Source organism: Arvicola amphibius, chromosome 3, assembly GCF_903992535.2.
Source record: "Arvicola amphibius chromosome 3, mArvAmp1.2, whole genome shotgun sequence".
In the NCBI taxonomy this organism is placed as follows: domain Eukaryota; kingdom Metazoa; phylum Chordata; class Mammalia; order Rodentia; family Cricetidae; genus Arvicola; species Arvicola amphibius.
The window spans coordinates 166334737-166340467 of NC_052049.1; positions in this window are offsets into that span (position 1 = coordinate 166334737).

Genomic DNA, 5731 nt, shown 5'->3' on the forward strand with positions numbered 1-5731 from the left:
ATATACCTGATTTAAGCTCTCTAGAAGAGCCTACTACTTTAGATAAGCCTTTGAACTTGAAATATCCAAATTACGCTTTTATATCTTGTTTCATTGTTCATTAAATATCTCGAGGAGACCAAGATTTTCTTTCTGGCTGACAGAGTTGATAACATAGAACTGAGGATTAACTTGTCTAACAGAAATCTGGAAAATTCCAAGAAACCCTGGGCAGGAAATAGCATCGTTGTCTTCATATAAAATTCATTATTAAGCACTTACTTATGTGTGGTATTTCTGTGTCCGAGGAGCTTTGTGCAATGCTTTTTATACTTTCCCCACTCCATCCTCTCAAACACAGCCCAACTTCTTATCTCCATCTCATCCACAGAAGGGGAAACTGAGACTCTGAGAAGATATGAGCCTTCGTCTAAAACTGGAGTGGGCAGAAAGTAGGGACTAAACCATGAGGAGAGAAAAGAGGGTTGCTGTGTTCGGCAATTCCTACCTTCCCTTTTATACTGATCTTGCCTTCTTTGGGCTTCAGTAAAATAAGGAGATTAACAAAAAAAAGCAATGTGGCCAAGACTTCTAAGTGTTCTCATGTATGCTCTGCTCAGCTAATGTTGATTGTGCAGTGACCAGATGGTGCTGGCCTGTGTCTACCAGTGACCATAATTACCAGGTTTTCCTGGCTACAGCTGAGATATACCTCTTAGATGTGTCCTCAATGTCTTCTTTCTTTGTTGGAGGCAGGCAAAAAGGATCCAGAAATGTAGGGCCTTATGATTATTCCTGCCTCCCTGACTCAAAATACTATAATCTAGTTCATATTTGAATACATAGAGTGTCAGTAGTTGGGAAGACCTCTACCACCTCCCTCGATCAGCTTCCTGATTAATGTGGCCACCCAAACAGCTGGAGAGGTCTGGTGTGAAGATGGAAACACACAAACAGACTAAAAGTTCTGTGGCACCTGTTTGACAACTGTTCAATGAGCATGGATGTTTAATCGTCCCAGAGTTCTACCTGTGGGCCCTGAGTGCAGAGCCTCATCACCACAGGGAGCAAGGATCTGGAGGAAAGGAAGGTGGGAAGCCCTAGGGAAGGTTCTAGCACCACCTCAGTCTATAGCTGTAAGGAACACATCCCAGCTTTACAGCCAATCCCAAGAATACAGTATCCTACACCTTAATAAAAGAGCCCAAGGCAGGATGGTAATTCTTTCCTGCTCAAATCCATCATGCCACGGTTATTAGTCGGGGAACAAGAGGCCACATGAACACCACACCAACTCAGTGTCCTTAACAGATCTTCCTCCCTCACTCTATAAAAATACCCTCTGCCACATGGCTCCCTTCTATGATGACATAGCTCTTTCGCACTATGACAGGAATCATGTGCTTGGTTCCCATTTTTAGCTTCATCCACAAAGTAATTATCTCAGATTACCATTGTATCTATGCCCACAGCCAAGACTACATGATCGCAGCTCAGACTAGGCTCCAAGACTCAAGATTCCAGCTTCATGTTTAAACCAAGTAGAATTTCAAAGTGAGCAACCAAAACCAAAAGCTGAAACACGCGGGCTAAAAACACCTTGGGCCACCTCATTTTGTTTTAATCTGGAAAACTGAACCATAGCATCAGGGCGCTGTTAGATCTCCACCTTCTGTGAGTTTAGGGAAAGGGTAGGAAGTGTTGCTTTAGGTGCAACTATGAAGTAAAGCAAGAACCAAAGGCAGAGAGGTTCACTAGAAACTGAAGGTGGGAATCCCAGACCCACGTAGGTGAGCAATGGATATCATAGTGATAGTGGATATGAACTGTACAATTCAGCAGCAAGAATCATGGGCTCTCAGAGAGAAGCACTGGCTAACTAGAGCAGCTGCAGGCCACAGTTCCTATTCTTGATGCTTTGGGTATCCCTCTTGGTGCTCTGAGCTGCCTTGTAACCTTTAACCTAATGATATCACGTCTGCCTTTCTACTGCTCTCCCTTGAACTCAGAGTCTCTTGCACCCATTAAAGAGCACAGAGCTAATAGGCTTCCTGGCTTCTTGAATCTTTTGGCCAGAGAGGCCAGACCCTTTTAGTTTATACCCAGTGCAGCTTAGAGGGACACACCTTCCATCTTTGCTGGGTCCTTGTAGAGCCACATACTTATCTACATCTTTCAGAAAAACTAAGCAAAAGAATGTGACTGTAACTGGAAGTTTCTCTCTCACTACCAGTTCCCAAATAATCACTCAGAGGCTGATATTAATTATAAAAGTTTGGCTGATAGCTTAGGCTTATTACTAACTAGCTCTTACTTTTATATTAACCCATTTCTACTATTTTATATTTTACCACAAGGCTCATGACTTGTTACCTAATATCTTGCTTCTGCTGGCATCTCCCTCCTCTCCACCTTCTTTCTGCCTGTATTTGGTTTGGCTTTCCTGCTTAGCTATATTCTGCCCTGCCATAGGCCAAAGCAGCTTATTTATTAACCAATGGTAATAAAACATATTCACAGCATAGAGAGGGCATCCCAGGTCATGTCAGTTCCCACAGCATAGCCCACAATAAATTTGCCTTTCAAAACACCTAAAAGAAGTCAAATGGAGGTCAGGTAAAATAAGAAATTCACACAATTAATATTTATACTTTAAAAGAGGCAGAATGATCAAGTTTCTTGCCAGTTCTAGACAGTATGCTAGACACACCCACTGTTAGATTTTATAATTTAGTATGTACAAACACCCTTTGACTTTAGACAGGTTTTTTTATTGTTTTGTTTTATTTTCCTGATAGATGATGGGACTACGAGTCAGAAATTTTCAATGGTTTGCACCAGCTCACCACACTAGGAAGTAGCTTGGCCAGCATTCAAATCACCTGACTTATGTATGTCCTTTCCTTGACTCTGTGTTCCATGATAGGTATGATCAAGTCCAAGCAGCTGCTATGGCAGTATTGCCAGCCCACATTTGCCTACCTGTCTGTGTCCAACACTGAAGACAAAGGGTCTTTGCCTTGTGAGAGGTGAGGATCCTAGTGAACCGAGGGCGGTTAAGGCAACACTTTTTTCCCTTTCCCCTAAACTCATGAAAGATGGTGACCCAGTATCACTCTGATGCTGCCATTTGGTTTTCTAGATTAAAACAGAATAATCTGTTTTTAGAGTCCTCACTTGCCTGATATACAGGGACATTTTATATCTTTTTACTTTTCCATGAGAAACAATGCCGTGTCCCTCCCTAGAAATGAAGAATTGGTTTTTATCTTGGCTTTCTAAACAAAAAGAAGCTGCTTTCCTATAACGACATCTACTAAAAGTTTTGGCTGTCACTGCTCGTGGTTCTTAAAGGGAAGGTTTTTGCATTAATAAAATGCAATTGCTGGCCTTCGGGTTCAGGATCCAATCTCCTGATTGACTTCCCCACTTTCTGCTGCTCTTAGTAGCGGGCTGAGCTCATGGTATAGATTCCTAAATATAGTTGGGTCATCAACTCAAAAAACACCATGACTTCAGGAAAATGAGTGCCAGGACTGGGAAGTCCCACATCACAGTTTCTGAACTGATGCAAAGTCGAGCATCACCCATAGAGTTGGTGGGGGTGTGCAAAGGCAGGTCCTGGTTTCCTCCAACTCCAGTTCCATAGCTTAGAACAATGCTTGGCACACACAACGCTTGGTGTTTGGAAATGAGGAGTCGGGTTTGTAAACACAGGAGTTTTCTTCACATTATTTCCATACTCGCTACTGCCAGGCTCTCAGCTGTCATCTGTGCCACCATTGATGGTGAGCTGACCCTTACCTAACCATACACTTCCAGACTGCGGGTGGGCAAGCAGGAGCCACATCTGCCTCAAAGCCTGACTTCCACAGTCTGCAAGTTACGGATGGATTTAAGTTTTTAAATGTTTGGACAAAGCAGAAGTTAGAAGCGTTCATAGTGTGCAGAAATGATGCGAGGGTCTAATGCCAGAGCCATACCCGGAAGGCTGAGCGGCAGTGGCACGAGTGAGCAAGTGAGACAGGCCGCACAGCACGGAAAGCCTGAAAACGTTTCCTGTTTCCGGAGCCCTGCTCCAGACCATTGGTTCTCTAGGCAACCACCATACTCTCACCCTATTGGATGAAACTGAAGTTGGGGCTCAGCATTTTAGGATTACCATTGCTGTGATGAAAGATCACCATCCAGACAACCCGGAGAGGAAAGGGCTTATCTCTGGCTTCACTTTGGCATTATTGTTCTTTGAAGGAGGTCAGGGCAGGAACTCAAAGAGGGCAGGAACCTGGAGGCAGAAGCTGATATAGAGGCCATGGAGGAATGTTGCCGACTAGCTTGTTCCCCATAGCTCGCTCAGCCTGCTCACTTTAGATGGCACCACCCACAATGGGGTGGGCACCACCCACAATGGGGTGGGGCTCTCCCCCATCAAACACTAATTAAGAAAAATGTCCCTTGGCTTGCCTACAGTTCAATCTAATAGAGGTATTTTCTTAATTGAGTTTCCTCCTCTTAAATGACTTTAGTTTGTGCCAAGTTGACATAAACTATTCTGCGACCAGTTTTTACCGCCTTTCAAGTGATGCACCTGGAATTTGAGGACCACTAGTCTAGAATTTTCTGAGATAAAAATGGGAACCTATCTTTGTTAAACCTTTGTTAAGCTCTGACTCTCAGCTTTTCAAAGGCTAAGAAAATTTAGTAACCGCCTCTACTGTTCAGAGGTTGCAGTCCTGCGACTATCAAGAGAACAGAAAGTACCACGTCGAGGAAAGACGTCTTGAAGGCCGTGGTTCCCACTGCCAAGTACCTACCTTAAAAAGAAGAGGGGGGGCATAACTTGCCACCCCAAGCAAGATAGCCCAGCACCCCTCCTGGGGAGCAGGGGTGTGGTGTGTTGGGGAATTGTGGGCTTTAAGGTGAAATGGGTCCTTAAATATTTGGTTTTCTTTCCACTCACTGGCCGCCTTTCTATTTGGTTTGGGGCCGAAATAAGCCAGCTTGTAAGTAACTGGAGAGCGTGTTTACCCAGTGAATTAGTCCAGCTTTCATTGTGCTGGGGATTAGCACCAGCAGTGGAAGAGGCTCCGTTTCAGGTTAGAGGAGTTCCGGGTTTGCTAGCTCCAGGCCAGGACTAATTATCATAGGATGGGGGCCATTAAAGGGCTTAACTACCAGCGCCCCCCTTCCAGCACTGGATTAGCCTTTCGCCTGCAGCTCTGGGCCGATAACCATTCCCAGGTCTGTCTGCCCTGGGCGGTGTTGTGAGCCTGAAAATGCAGCGATTTTAGAGTTCCCACTGCGCAGCACGTGGATAGTCTGGGGAGGGCTGCTGCGCTCGCACCTGTGCAGAAGCAGCTGTAGCTCCAGTGCAGGTGTAGCCGCAGCATCCCACGAGCCCAGGCAGGGTTGTAGGGGTGTGGCTGACCCCACTAGAAGACAAGGTTGTCGGAGGAAATAAAACCACCTCCACTCCCACCCTACCCCTAGCCCCTAGCCCCAACCCCTGCATCGGATGAGGCAAGTAAATGGCTTCACTCTCCTAAATCTCCAATACGAACTCAAAACAAAGTATTGCGTAGTTAAAACGCCTGTAGCATGGTGGCTCTGACTCCATTAAGGACACACGATGTGAGAGCTGAGGAGAGAGTCAAGCGGACAAACCCGCTGGAATGACAGGGCTCAAGGCATTTCCTTTCCTTCTTCCTGAACTTTCCAACAGGAAGACCACATTTATCCTTGGTAACATCAC